This window comes from Ailuropoda melanoleuca, chromosome 11 (genome assembly GCF_002007445.2).
Source record: "Ailuropoda melanoleuca isolate Jingjing chromosome 11, ASM200744v2, whole genome shotgun sequence".
In the NCBI taxonomy this organism is placed as follows: Eukaryota; Metazoa; Chordata; class Mammalia; order Carnivora; family Ursidae; genus Ailuropoda; species Ailuropoda melanoleuca.
Genome location: NC_048228.1, coordinates 41,856,940 through 41,873,419, shown reverse-complemented (window position 1 = coordinate 41,873,419; position 16,480 = coordinate 41,856,940). Strand labels below are relative to the sequence as shown.

Below are 16,480 nucleotides of genomic sequence, written 5' to 3'. Positions count from 1 at the left end.
CACAGGGACAACTGCAAAATGGTTTTCTTTAACAATAATTTGTCTACACCACTATTTTTGCATATTTTACACATATCGAAAGACAGATGTACAATTTTATATGGAGAATTGTTTTAAATGAGCTGTACACAGTATCATAAAACCTAAGCTAATAGGCAAATTGGCCTCAAGGCCTTACTAACAAATGTAGCTTTCAAGAACACCAAAAGAAATGGCCTGGATACTCATTAAATAGAACTGACTATAATTCACTAACTCTCTGGTGTGGTACTACATTTAGTATCAGAATAAGGATTGCCTTTGGCTATCGAGTTTACTCCAAACCATGGACAGAGTGGACTGCTCATCTTTCACCTAGCTTATTACACATCAGATGGAGCATTTAGTTATGTGTGGCTTAAGGAACAGATTATGTTCTAAATCACAAGGACTTGGTTACTGAAGAGCAAGAATGAGTTATATATGGTCTAGGAATCCATATGAGTTAGAGGTTTTGCAATATAAGAAAACCTGTAATAAAAAAAAATAAATAAAATCTACTAAAATGATTGGAAATGTTAGCAATATTTTTAAAAGTGAAGAAATATTATGATTAAAAAATAAAACAGCCACCATAACCAAGCACTCAATGTTAAAATCCTAATAATATAACATATTGATATTATATAACTCCCTGATAGAATGCACCAGAAAGGGCATTCTTCCTCCAAATTCATAACCTTAATCGAATCATAAGAAAACATCAGCAAGCCCAAATTGAAGAATGTTCTACAGAATACTTGACCATTATTCATTCAAAGTATGAAAGTCACAAGGAACTGGTATAGGTTGGAGGTAAAGAGACATACATGGTAAGTAAATGCAAGTAGGATCCTGCACTGGACTTAGAACAGAAAAAGGACATTAGTGGAAAAACAGGAAATTGGTTAAGTCTGTAGTTTGTTAATAGTGATGGATCACTGTTAATTTCTTTGTTTTGTTCATTCTTCGATGGCTATGTAATGTTAATTTCTTTTAACTGTAGGGAAGCTGAGTAAAGACTACATATGGAAACTACTGTCTTTGCAAATCTCTTATAAATCTAACATGATATTAAAATTACGTGTTTAAAAAACACATGAATTTACAATACATAAAATAAAGAGAAAGATAGAAATTACATATTTTATCACCAAACAAACCAAACATTTGATTGTTGATTTGCTGTTGATTTGATTTGTCATTTTCTCTTTTTCTGTCTTTCTTTCCTTTTCTTTATAGTAAAACCTCTGAACACTCATCTTTGGTAAGGCTGAGCAACACTGAGAAGGGCACTCATTCTGCAACCTGAGTGCCTAGCTTAGAGTCTCTCTCTACCACTTACTGTGTGATTGGGGTAAACTACATCTAAAAAATAAAATTTAAATTTAAAAATTAAATTAAATAAATTAACTTCTTGTGCCCAGTTTCTTTACTGTACAAACAGGAAAAATAATATCTGCCACATACAGTTGCTGTAAGAATAAATGAATTAATATATGCAAAGCACTTAGAAGAGTGCGTGCATAAAGTGAGCACCAATTATTTGACAGAAGTTTGGAGGCAGAGTGACAGCTCCCACTCTAGAAGGCAAAGTGGGGTAACTCTTTCCCTCCCTTTACTCTCCTGCTATAATGGAGCTGACATCACTGGAAGATGGCTCTAGTTGATCAGATACTGGTGATGGAAATTTTTGACTCCTGCAAGTATAATGTGTGAAGGGGCAGCATTAGTAGAATCAAGCAAACAAAAAGTTCCCAGCACTCCAGACAAACTCTCCCGGATTGAAATCAGGCTGTGTTCTCAGCGGCCTACCTCTTTTTTGCTAGCCCCCCTAACTCCAGTGCTCCTGCTGCTCTGTGAGCCATCGTATGCCCTTCTAACGAATTGCCTTGCTGCTCGAGTTTGTAAATGTTGGGTTCCCTTATTTGTGGCCAACCACAAACATGTTGTGTGTGTGCCCTGATGTTGTTATCCAAAGTCTGTGAGAAGTGGCCCTGAGTCTTCTTCTGAAAACGCTGTCCTCAGATTACACTTTGACTGAAAAGGAACAAAATTTCTTGAGTTGGTGTTTGAGACAATAAGTTAAAGGGAAAGGAAACCCTATTGGAATGTAGGCTCATTGAGAAAAGACGCACAGGCATTTCACCATATCCCAATTGCCCATCATGCAAGTTCTCTCCAGGTCCAGGATGAAGAGCAAACAAAGATGGAGGCCCATTATTCATGGAGATTTAATGGACAATACAACTATTGATTAGACTGATGCAAAAAATGTCCCAGTTTGGGTTTGTTCTCAAGACAACTCATTATACATTAAACACTAGAAGTCTAATCCGTATCCTTCAATGGGTGCCTCATAATAAGACTTTGATACTAGAGAACAGCCATGGGTATCTTCGTGTTTTGCATATAGGAAAAATTATTTGGGAAGACGGAATAATTACTGAAGGGGCCTAGATTAACACGTAAATGCAATATTACTTATATGATTGATGAGACCTCAGGAGAAATTCATTTGGTCTCATAAGAAAAACTCATAATTAAAAATTCAGATTATTAGATTACAACCGTGGATTGGGTAAGATTTCATAAGAAATTACAAAATAATACTGAAATAGTTAATCTTAGGAAAGCACAAGCAAGTCTTCAATAGAGTTTGTGAATGTAATGTACATTGAAAATGTTATGCACTGCTAATCAAGAATCAAAATTTCTAATGAAGAATTATACCATTAGTGTGTTATATTTAAAGATATTACTAAAAAAAAGATATTCCCTCAAGGTGAACATTGTATTAATTTTTAAAATTCATCCTATTGTAATTCTGATAATTGCTTGGTTTTGTATTTTATTATGGATTTGCTGGATATTTATACAACTGCAAACCACTCAGAAAAAGGAGAAACAGAAATGGAGATAATTAAAAAACTATAGTGCAACTATAAACTAGCAGCAAAAATGAGAAATTGCAAAGGCAAATACAGTTCTAAAAAAAACACTTAATTTTTTCCTAGTGCCAAAGGGAAGAGTACCCTCCCCATCCTTTACATTTACCTTAGAAAACTTGATCAAATGCTTTCTGTGTCTTTTTGAGATGTATATAAATCTTTTAAAAGATTAATAAACCTCACACTGGTTCTGCATCCCAGGAATGCATTTTTCAGACACCCAGAGCAATTTCTTTGAAGTGTGAACTTCTAGGAGGGTGGATGGCATTCCTTTCCCCGGCTCTGTGGGAATTTAAACTTCTGTTTGGCTTCATGACGCTACTTCTTGTTTGTCATAAAGATACAAGTTTAGGCGCAAACTTCCAATTATACAATAAATGCTATGGGGATGTAATGTACAGCATGGTGACTATAGTCAATAATATTGTACTGCGTATTTGAAAGTTGCTAAGAGAGAAGATCTTGAAAGTTCTCATCATAATAAGAAAAAAAAAACGTGACTCTGTGTGGTGCCAGATGGTAACAGGACTTAATGTGGTGATCATTTCACCATGTATACAAATACGAATCATTATGCCGCACACCTGAAACTAATAGAACGTTAGATGTCAATTATACTTTAAGAAAAAAGATAAAAGAATTTTATTTTTTTCTTTCAATAAAGACAATTAGCATAAGTGTAATGAATTGGATCTGCCTACCTAGCTATATTAAAGGGTGAGATTTCTTTCATTGCAATCTCCTCAGCAGATTGTTTGGGATGAGATCTCAGTCCGATGAATCTTTATCCAATAATAAAACTGTTTCACTCTTTTCTACATGGGAAGGATTCACTGGGATCCCACGAGATTTTATTTCTAATTTATATTTCCTCAACCCAGCTTAGTAGTAATGGGATATAGTGGGAATAATTCCTACAGAAGCTCATTAACTTCTCTCTGAATAAACCCATGCCCAGTTGTGGAAAGCCATGTAGGATGCGCCATCCGACACAGAAACATCAAATAAAACAAGAACTGATTAATATAATCTACCAGCAGTGCTGGAAGGAAAAAATAAAACAAAACTTATGAATAATGTGTTTTTTGATGTTAATTCAGTATTAGTCTGATACCAAAATAAGGAGCACTAGAGAGATGTAATGTTAACACACAAGTGAACAGTGTTCCCATGACACAATAGGCAATGAACTACAAACACTTTGAAGGAATTATAATATGGTAAAATAAATCTTCAGAAGGCTGGAACCATGCCAATTTTAACTCATTTTTTTTACAACATTCTGTAAAAATGTCGAAAAACTTTCAATGTTAAAGCTGATGACATTGACAAGATTGAGTGATTATAAGGTTTGAGTGCCTAGATACGTGGTTTTGTACAATGGAGAAAGAAGTGTATTCATGGTGTTTTGTAAAGCTAAAAGCACTTTCTTTGATGGTTGGTTGTTTGCAGTGCAGGTCATCAAAGAAAGACATTGTCATGTCTGTTTTTCTACTCTTTTGTACAATGTGTGTGAAATAAAGAACATTTCCTAGACTGCGGACTGTAGAACACCAGTGTCCCACAAGACATTATTTATATTCAACAAGAAACAATAAAAAGCAAGGAGGTTTTGTGGTTAAATAACTCTGAGAATTCCCTCCTTGAAGTTTTATAATCTAGGTAAACATATTAAAGGTTATGAGGAAACATACCATAAACAATTCCAATTAATTAGAACTTCCCCAATTACTTGACCATGAACTCTCCTCCCCTTTCTTTTTACCCATTTAACAATAACGATAATAATAATAATAATGACAAAAGTAGCTATCACTTATTAGGCACTTACTATATGTCACAGTTTTATGTACTACTTTACATGGAAGGCTCACTTAATCCTTATAAAAAAATATGAGGAACATACTATCATGGTTATCCCCATTTTACAAAAGAAGAAACAGAGGTTTAGAAGAATTAAGTAGTTTGCCCAAGGTCACTCAACTTGTGGTAGAGAAAGAACCTGAATCTAGAAAGACTACCTCTTAGCAACTTTGCTTAGCTGCCTCTTCTTCCTTAGCAAAGAGCTGTGCATGCTCAGACCATTCACTACCTCAGGAAGGTTATTGCTTTCACTTCAATTCTTCCCTCTTCATTCTTTGAATGACTTCCATTCCATGCTGGTTGGAGTTATGTTCCCTGGTTTCCATACCTGTCAGCTACGCTATCATCGTTTCATTGTCCTTTCCCTCTGTTCTGGCTATGCTTCTCAAGTTTGTCCTCCACAGTGCTCTGTGTCTCTGTTCCCTCATCTAGATAATAGTAAATAGAAGAGTAATACTACCCACCTCATAGGTTATTGTGAGGCTTAAACAAACTAAGACTTACAGTGAAATGTCCTTTGAACAGCCATCTGGCCATAGCAGGAGCTCAGTGAATATTAAAATTAATATTCACCACCTATATTATTCTTGCTATTTTCCTCACTGATTCAGTCTCTACAGAGTCAGCCTCTGTGTGATACAGAAACAATATACTGGTAACAGGTGTATAACAGCATTTGACTTCCTAAAAATGTAGTATATACACAGTAGGAGGACTATAAACCAGTTTCTGAGTCAGTAGATCCTTATTTCTGCCAAGGGTATGAAGTAACAAAGAAACAAAAGGCCTTCATATCTACTTTCAGAAGAGCAAGATTTTTGTTCTTTCTTCCTTGCCACGTAGACTATCCGTTGCTTTTCTCAGTCTAGTTTCCATGGTCTTGCAATGGAAAATCCCTTGGAATTTAGCAAAAATAATGTCCTTGTTTTTGTTCCCGATGTGACTTTGTGTGTTTCCCTCTGTTTTTGTAGTTATTTAAGTTGGAATGTAGGAATGAATGCATTAAAGGAAGCCAGTGAGAGGCTATTTTTAACCAAAATCATGGAATCTTCTCTTAAAGGATATTCTTCAGACAAAATTCGCATCTTCTAAAAGCACTTGTGAGTTTTCTTTCCAGTTCCTTACTTAAAACTTGGACATTTACTTATTTGAAGAAAGCAGTTATATAAGTTCAGTGTTATTTCATGCATGAATTTCAGAGAAGCCTAAAATCTATATAGTTGCCTCTACTTTTAAAGAACTGTATGGGCTAATAAATCAAATCACTGTCAGTTGTCAGTTTGTATCCCTTGATCTGTACAGCAGTAGATTATAACTGGATTGCTTCCACCCCTGGGATCTAAAGCTGCCTTGCCCAGTGCTTGGGGCAGCACTGGCTCTCTAGCCTAGAGCAGTGGTTCTCAACAAGGGCTTTGGGGAGGTGTTCTTACCACCTTATTCCCACAGAGATTCTGTTACTTCTCTCTCCCATGACTACCTAAAGGGGCAGTATTACTGCCTAGTAATGAATAATAATAACTACAGCAGCTAACACTTTTAGTGTTTACTCTGTGCCAGGCACTGTTCTAAATTAACTCACTTAATTTCATTCTCATAGCAGCCACATGAGGTAGGTTCTATTATTAGCCCCATTTTAGAGATGAGGAAATTGAGGCAGAGAGAAGTGAGAAAACTTGTCCAAGGTCACACAGCTAATAAGTGCCAGGGCTAGTAAATGGCACAGCAGAGATTCAAATCCAGACAGCCTGGCTCCAGAGTTCTTGCTCTTCATCTCAAGGCTCTGCTGAGCAAGGGTGGTGTGGAGCTCCCCAGGTACATGAGGGATGGGGTGGAGAGGAAGGTCTTCATCTCTACAGCCCACTCCACTTCCAGCTCCCCACCTAAGAGTAGCCTGAGGCAGAGTAACCCTGTTGGTTTGTTAATGATACTTCTCAGTGTCAGGAAAGACTAATGAAAGGGAAATTTAAAGGCTGAACCAACAGGATTTGGAAACTGATGGATAGAAAGCGAGTTAGAGCCTGTTTGGTAGAATGCACTGAAAACAGAAATAGAGAATCATATCTGCCTTCAGGGAACTTCAGCTGCATTCAGGAAAGATCAGAGTGTAAACACGCCATTTGAATTCAATGAAGAAAATAGCAAGATTTGCTCCAGGTGTTATAGGAGGACAAAGAAGGAGCACTTTAGGAGCTGGGCAAGGAAAGATCATCAGGAAAAGCTTAAAATACCAAAATCCATTTTCTAAGATTATAGACCAATAAATCCAGTATTCTCTCTTTACAATCAATCAACAAAATCTTTTTTAAAGTGTTGCTTCTGTTTGTCATAGTCAAATAGAAACACTGCAATTGCATTAAAGGTGATTCTAGTGTTAAATTTTCTATTAATTTTAAACTATTTCTATCAAAATGTCTTATCCACAAACTTTTTTGCTTTTTGTTGTTTTTGTTTTGTTACCAGAAATGGGCCACATAAACTGATATGTAATCTAAATATATTCTTGCCCCTCTCTGTATGGTACTTTTAAGAATATTCATCACCTGTATGAAAGTACTGAATTATTATATTATACATCTAAAACTAATATAACACTGTACGTTAACTGGAATTAAAATAAAAACTTAAAATTAAAAAAAGAAAACCATGTGTGGTATAGCTTTACAATCAGTAAATTGTATTTCTGGGAATACTATAATAAAATTTTGTTAAAACCTACTTTAAAAAAGAATATTCATCACCAGATAGGAAACACAGCTGCCATCATTGAAAAGAGTTGTAAGTAGTGGTTTATTCTGCATTTCTAAACATCAGTGTTCTAAAAAAGCTAAGAGAGTCAAGGTATTTTTATTGTCCCTAAATATTCCAGGCATAATGCAATTCTCACTGTTCAAATGCTTACATTAAAATTACTTCCATTAATCCATTAATTATACACTAATGCACAAATCTAAACCTTTTTTTTAAAAGATTGACTTTTTAAAAGGGTGATGTGACTCTTGGTCATATCAGAAATAATCACAACAGAAATGATTTAAGTTAAAGATAGTCTTCAATAATGTTGGTGATATCTAAAATCAAGCTGTACCTAGAAATTTGTCTAAAAATCGGATCTACTGTGTCATTGTTCACATTCTTGTGATAAAAATGGAACTCACTTATTGAATTGAGGCTTCTAAATATATAGAAAAGAAAATCTAATATAAGAAAACACAAGAGAATAAAGAGGTAGGCTATGTACAGCTTCTGAGGTTACCACTGGGGATGTGATCACCCAGATCAAGGAAGCTGAGTTAGGTATTGAAGACTGGCACGGTGAGGGATTAACTAGAAGAACTGGACTGCCATCCAGGTGTCCCAACTCCAGCTCTAGCTTCATCACGTCCCGAGCTCTGGCCCTCAGCTTCAGCATGTGTAAAGTAAGGCATTGGACTAGACTATCACCAGTGTCAAAGCGTACAAAATCCAAGATTCTGAACTCTCCATTTGTTGTCTTAATGTCTTAAATTCTGCATTTTCTGTCATGTGAAAATTTGCATGCTTCTCACTATTAAAAATTATAGTTTAAAATTACGTATGGTTTTAGACTATCACGCAACTATTTTCTAAACCAGAAATGGAGTGCGTTTTATGCCATGTAAAATAGTTGATCACAACAATGCCACACTAGTCTACTGCTTTGGAGAAACACCAGAGATTCCCTGAATTGCTTCTTTAGGGAACAATGAGACTAAGTAATCATTAATTCATTAATTCATTCAATACAGTTTCATGAAGTACCCCTATATGCTCAGTCCTTTTTTGAACATTGGCAAATCAGAGATGAATGTTAATGGTCTTTTCCTTCCAGGGGCTCACAGGAAGGAAGGAAGGAAGGAATGAGAGATATTAAGTCCAATTAAAATACAGTTTTTTAAGCGTTATGATATACTATAAATAGGAGACTATGGAAACTCAGAAGAGAGATTTTGATTCATTCATTCTACAAACGTTTATCAAGCACCTGCTGTGTGCCAAGCACCACTGTAAGTACCATGTTATACAGCAGTGAAAAATAAAAGTAAAAAAGACACTGCCTCGTTGTACAACAGAAAATAAACCCAAAAAATCAAATAAATATACACTATATTGTTATATACTGATGAAGGCTATTAAGAAAAATAAAATGAGGGGATATAGACTGGTAAAGGATTCCATTTTAGGCAGAGAAGTCAGGGATAGCCTCTGTGATGATGTGACATTGGGGCAGACATGAATGAAGCATAGAATCACTAAGGATATCCAAGTGAGTGGTCCGGGCAAAGAAAGCATCTACAGAAAAGGCCCTGAGGCACGAACCCACTTAACTCGGGAGTGGAGAGAGACAGGGAAGGTTACAGAGTCTCAAAGCAGCTAAGGACTAGATCATGCGGGGCCTGATGACCATTGCAAGAAGGCTGGGTTTGCTTCTGGGAGGATGGCAAGTCACCAAAGGTTTTTGAGCAGAATGACATGATCACATTTTTAATTGTAAAGAATGACTCTAGATGCTGTATGGAGAATAAACTATAAAGAGGCAGAAGCAGAGAATAAGAGTGGAAGCATAGAGAAAATTTTAGGAGATAATTATTGTATTTATGTTATAATATACATATATGTGTGATTAAATCATATTCTAGGGTTTATTAATATATAATGACAAATTATATTTCCATGTTTATATTTATAACATTATATACATCAAATATGTATGCTATATTATTTGTACTAAAATGTAACATTCTTATATTTCAAGATTATCATTACATTCAAATATATTTTATATATAATACATTATATAATTATAATATGTAATCCATGTTGCGTTATATTGTTCTTTACTTTTGTATTTTTAGAAAAAGATGATGATGCCTTAGAGTAGGGGAAGTAGCTGTCAGGGCAGAAACAAGTACTCATTTGAGGGAAATATTTTGCTGTTAGATCTAACAGGACTTGCCAATGGGTTTTCTGTGAGATGTGAGAGAAAAACGGCATTGTGGAAGACTGCTAAGTTTTAGCTTGAGCAACTATGTGAATAATCATGCCATTTACTGAAATAACAAAGAATAAGGTGAAGAAGGGATAAAGAGTGGGGCTGAAAATGAAAAGTTTTATTTTGGACATAATAAATTTGAGATGAATGTAGATGAGATGTTAATTATGTATACCGGTCTGGAAAGACTAGTCAAAGAAGTCAGGGTTGGAAACACAGATTTGGGTTATTTATATGTATTTAGCCACAGGATAGGTGAGCAAGTATAGGAAGTGGAAAGGGAAGGAAAGAATTATGATAATTGAGCTATCAATTACCCAACATTTCAAAACCATGAGATCGAGAAACCAGCAAAGGAGCCATCAGTCGGACCAGAGAAAACCTGGGAGAGCGACCCGGGTAGCCGGGTGACCCCATCAAGACCTGCTGAGGAGAATAAGTCCTAAGAGAACTAAGAATTGACCAGCAGATTTACCAGCTGCTTCTTTTCCCTGAGATGCTATTCCAGTTGTGCACACAGCCAACAGTCTTTCTTTCCTCAGGTGTTTATCCAAAGTTACCTTCTCAGTGGTGCTGGCAAATGGCCACCCTATCAAAAAGGTCAACCCGCTCTCCCAGTTACCTGTATCCCCTTTCCCTTCATCTCCTTGGCACTTTACCACTATTTGTAGACTAGGTATTTTACATTGCCTATTTTGCTTATTGGGAATAAATCCATAAAGGCAGGGATTTAAGACTGTTTTATTTGTTGCTGTTTCCTCAGCACTTAGAATAGTGCCTGCTACCCAGTTGGCACTCAGAACTCAATAAATACAGACTGAATGAATGAACAAAGCCATCAACAACTACATCAGATCTAGGAGCTTTAAAAAGTTGGCCTTTTTCCTTTGTTTTTTAATCAAAGCTTAACTTTGGACTTAGACTTATCTTCCTATAGTGAAAAATAAATATGTAAAAGGAACAGATACTTGCATGTTTCTTAAAAATGTTAAAAGACTAGCTTGCAAAATGTCTCCCAAACATTGTGTAAACTACTGTAGACTTGGATGATGTAAGAATATATAAAGGCAGTGTGACCACTCTCAAGGAACCTTCAATCTGGTGGTGAATGAAAACTGGTAAATGGGAAAACTACAACATAGCACTGTAAGTGAAAACATAGGTAAGGCCACTAGAGGCCTAATCAAAGTGAAGTTGGGGCCCAGACAGGTGGAGAACTGGGTCAGATGTCACCTGTGCATAACAGAGAATACATCAGAAAAAATCTGAGATTTAAATCATTTCTTCATTAAATATATATTGACATCTCAGCACCACATTAGGCACTGGGGATATAATAAGCAAAAAAACAAAAAACCCCACAACCTCTCCCTTACAGAATTCAATCTAGCAAGATTACAACATACCCATGTGAAATCAGTATTGCAAACAACCACCTGTTGAAATGCTTTCTAGGTCCTGAGTAGCCAATTCTAGGTAGCCATGCTACACACCACACTGGCCTACACTGGAGCAGCTATCTAATGTTCTGATGAATGGTTCTGAGTGACATCCAAGCACACCCCATCACTGGCCCAATGGTTACAGAAAAACTACAAGGTTGTATTTGAGCAGAGACAGTCAACTAAGCTATACACATTTTTTTTTTAAAGAAATGCATTTAGCTTTGGCATTTCAAACTGAGACAAGGCACTGGAAGGCTAGATGCTGGAATGAAAAGAATGTAAATCGTAACATTTCAGCATAAATTTTTAGATTTTCAGATAATTCATTTCTAAGTACCAGCTATCCTTCTAGATGATTTTATATTGTCACTGGTATTTGCCAACTTCCAAACTGAAAGGACTCTAAGGAACTAAATGTCCTCAGGTTAAGGCAGGAGAAGGAAAAACAAATTCATTTTGCAAGAGCTAATGCTACAAATTCTTATGAAATTAGATATTTGGAGTGAATTTTAAATAAATATATGGATAGCCATTTGGCTTCTTTCTTAATAATTTTATACATTTTTTGTACATACAGTGAAAGAAAACTTCAGGCAATCATGCTTCCCTCAGGAAGGACAACCATTACATCAGGACTTTTCATTTTTTTTTAAATTTTAATTTCAGTATATTAACATACCATGTTATATTAGTTTCAGGTTACAATATAGAGACATATTTCTCAGTGCTCATCAAGCTAAGTATACTCTTAATCTCCCTTTACCTATTTCACCCACCCCCGATCCACTTCCCCTCTGTTTGTTCTCTATAGTTCAGAGTCATCAGACCTTTTCTTGAACCTTCCTGAACCACAGTATTATTTCACTAATTGAGCCAATGGAGAATGATACTTTTTTCTCAGATTTTACAGTGTTGCTAATTCTGAAGAGTATTTATAACAAAGTTGGCCAAAAAATCAGGAAACTTGCAAAATTTTCAATCTCTAATTATTAAAACCTAGAATTCTTTTTTTTAAATAGTGTTTAGTATTTTATTTCTAACAAAAAGTTAAGAGGGATTGCAGAAATGTGTGCAACTGAGTGATGTCCAAGAAAGCGTAAGATGATATCGAATTCAATGACTATTAGGAAAATAAATCCTTCCCTCCACATCTCTGGCACAAAATCTTAAAATGTTGAAGCATAATCCTCATTTTGTTCTGTCAATGATACATGGGAGGAAAAAACATTTGAGTAAGGGAATGAGGAGATTCCTGGAATCGACTGTATTTGTGATGCAGAAATAATAAATGTTTTAATAGCTCAGACAAGTCAAAGGGTGGGAACAGCTTCGGCAACGGAGATGATTAGGGGGAGGGGCAATAAAACCACTTTAGAAGGCTGTGGTGGTCTGTGATCTTTTAACTATTTTTGCATAACTCACTATTGTTTCCCTGTCCAGGCTATCACGCTATACCTTCTCTTTCATGAGAAAGGTACAAATGCATAAAACTAAGTCAGCATGAAATGTTTTGTCAATAAAGCCACTACCAAGGTGCCCATCTATTCTAAATTTCCTTCTCTCCATATGTACAAATACAACTGTGTCTATGGTTTCAGTACATTACATTAAATAAAATTACTGAGTCTTCAACAAATTCTAAATCTACTTCATGTCCTCTATTTAAAAAGGCAATAAAGGGGTGCCTGGGTGGCTCAGTCAGTTAAGTGTCTGCCTTCGGCTCAGGTCATGATCCCAGGGTCCTGAGATTGAGCCCCACGTCGGGCTCCCTGCTCTACAGGCAGACTGCTTCTCCCTCTGCCTGCTGTTCTCCCTGCTTGTGCTCTCTCTCTTTGTCAAGTAAATAAATAAAATATTTTTTAAAAAAGGTAATAAAAAGTGTAGATATATTTCTATAAAAAAATTAATGTGCCAAAATGTCATTACCTAGAGGGTCAAATGTTCAGTACGGAAATACCAAATGTACAGAATTATTCATTCCTTGTCAGGTGTTCATTTTGCTTTTGAGAAATAAAACCTTAGAAAACATCCTCTAATTATTATGAAAGGAAGAGAAGATTGATATAAGCCTGTATCTATCAAGTCAGGTCTATTTCAACTGCTGGGTTGAAAGAAGAGCACCTAGCCCTTCTCCTTTAGAGTGAGTTTAATTCGCATCTTCTGTCTGGTGCTAGTAACATTATTAGTACCCCACTTATATCCCCCTGGTTTTCACCTTTACATTACGAAGTCTGCTCACTGTGAACACCTGAAGTTCTCTGCCTGAGGGCTTTTCTCTGGCCACAGGGAAATGCTCAACCTGCATGCAGGACAAATTCAGAAGTGCAGAGAGTCAAAACAACAGAAATAGCTCTCAATAAATGATGGATGAGGAGTGGAGAGATGTATACCAAGCTGCCTCACTTAATTGTGATAGCTCTGAGGTAGGCCAAATTTATTCTATCTCCCTGAGTTTCTCTGCAGGATTGAACCCTTTGGTATATCTGGTGAGTTGACCAGTGTTCATCCACTCGTGTTCCCCGGGATCACCTCCCAAATGAACTACTCTGCAATAAATCCTTACCACCAGGTTTACTTTGAGATAACACAATCCAAAACATATGGCCAAAATTTATGCTTCAGTTGTACATAGGTTTTTAAGTGTGGGCCAGAGTTCACATACAAACATGAACAGGTTAGGTTCTGAGAGGATTTAATTGCCCACATGTTTGGCCATCAGAAGTCATACTAGGACTTCTGTTTCTCCCCATAAGGGACTAACAGCCAAGAGAATTGTCCTCCTTATGCTGGAAGAAGAAGGAGCAAGAGGAGGAGGAGGAGGAAGATTTATATATGAAAATGGGTATTTTCTGACATTGAACAATAGCCAGAGCAAGACTGTGACCCATGAGGCAAAAAAAAAAAAAAAGTGATCTTTATATTTTCTCCAAATTACTGCCTGGAGACAGCCTTAAAGCCACAGAGAAGGAGAAGCCTAAGAAAGCTCAGCAGTCTCAGTCTCACGCAAGTGAGGAGATGAGTTCAGGGAGGCTGAGCACTAGAATCCCTGGGGCAGAGGACCGGAAAGAAGAGAGAAAGAACTCCTGAAATCTGAAGAGAAACCCTCTGAGGCTCTACTGAGTACTGATCGGCAGGCATCTGGGTTAATACCCTACATGGCTATGGAAAGAACTTCCTGAAGCAATTCTCAGAGCTCAAATCAGGCTGGGAATAGTTTGTCTTCTCACCGGCCAGAATGGAAAAAACTGGTAATCCATGGAACTTGGGTGGAATCCTCAGAAGTGTATTGCCAGAGTAGTGCAGCTAAATTAGCCTTAAAGGCTGCAGTGGACCCACCAAAATAAAGCATAAAAGCAAGACTTGGAAAGGTCAGCATGATCCAAAGTAACTTAATTATACACTGGAACAAAGCCCAACACTCATATTCCCCTGGCTTTCATGTCTACATAATCAAAGAAAATGTTCAAAATAGCCTATATTCAATAATTAGTGGCCAGATATGCAAAGCAACAGAAAAATATGACTCGGAGAAAGAGAAAAAAAATCAGTCAACAGAAACAGACCCAGGAATGGCAGAAAGGTTGCAATTAGCAGACAAGGACATTAAAGTAGATTTTATGAATTTTATAAACGTGCTTAAGGATGTAGAGATAGAGGGGTGCCTGGGTAACACAGCTGTTAAGCGTCTGCCTTCGGCTCAGGGCATGATCCCGGCGTTCCAGGATTGAGTCCCACATCGGGCTCCTCTGCTGGGAGCCTGCTTCTTCTCCCACTCCCCCTGCTTGTGTTCCCTCTCTCGCTGGCTGTCTGTCTGTCAAATAAATAAATAAATAAATCTTAAAAAAAAAAAGATGTAGAGATAGATAAGGGGGAGGTAGAAGATTAAAAAAGATCCAAATAGAATTTCTGATTATGAAAAATGTATTGTCTGAAATGAGAAATTCTAAAGAATGGAAAGTCAAAACACCATTGACTCATGAGGCCCATGGGATTTGACCTCCCAATTTTCCTCCCTTTTCCCTAGTCCTCAGGGCCTTTGCACTGGCTGCTGCCTTTGCCTGGCGCACACTTCCCCAGGTATCTGTCTAAATTGCTCCCTTACCTCCTCAGGTCTGTGCTCTCCTTTTCAGTGAGGCCCTCCCTGATCTCCTCACTTAAATCTGTTTTCTCCTCCCTACTCCTTAACTTCCTTCTCTGCTTTATTTTTCTCACAGAATTTTTCACCACCTAGTTTGTTCTATATTTTACGTATTTTGTTTTTTGTCAGTATTCCTCACTATACCCTACCCTTCATGAGGGAAAAGATTTTTCTGCCTGGGTTCACTGCTATCTCCCTAACATCTGCAACAGCTTCTGGCACATACTAAGTGCACAAAGAATATTTACCAAGTGAATATATAAGAAAAAATAACTCTGGCTCCCATGTGTATTGATTGTCTACTACAAAATGAATGAAATAGAAATTAGGGTTTTATAAAAGTATGATATAACATATCTTTTAGTATTGTATATTCTGGCATCAATATATGCCTTCATATTAGTAAATGTATATTCTCAGCATTTATCCCCTTCTTTCTTCTCTTATTAATAACCCAAAGGCTATTTTTAGTTTCCCCTGCCCAGCACAGTAACTGAAACAAAGGCTTAAAGAACCCAGTAGAAATGCAAACAGAAAGATTTGGTGGCAATCCAAACTCTTTTTTCTCCTGCTGTTGAAGATTAGTTCAGACTACATTTGTGGTGAGAAGAGGAGAAAGTGCAGCAGTGGCTGCGAAAAAAGAAGGAAGGGCAGAGGCCTCGGAAGTGGGAAGGAGGAACAGGACCTCCCATCTTTAGAGCACCAAGGAAGTAAAAAAAGCCAACTCTGGATGGCCCTACACTGGTTACTTAGCCCTGAACAGAGAGATGGACACTTTTTTTGTGAGGGTAGGACGAGAAGGAAAGCTTTATCCTTCATATCAAATGGAACCAAACAGAACCAAGTAGGGATTTCACACTAGATGAGACTTAAAAATGAGAAAAATTACAAAGCAATATTGACTGGTGAACACAGAACTGCAATGCAAATATAATTTCCTTTGCCTATAAGCTATTTAAATGGCACAAGGAATCTCCTACCACAGACTTGGTTAAAACAAGACATATAACCCACTGTAAGAAAGAAGAAAAGCAGGTAAATTCTCATCAAGTTAAAA

The 16,480-nt window shown here is 36.9% G+C and overlaps 1 protein-coding gene across 7 annotated transcripts in view; it reads right to left on the bottom strand.

Annotated features, from left to right (window-relative positions):
- Positions 1 to 16,480, bottom strand: part of MAPK10 (mitogen-activated protein kinase 10) — a 295,270-nt gene that overhangs the window by 222,670 nt on the left and 56,120 nt on the right. The window lies entirely within an intron of this gene.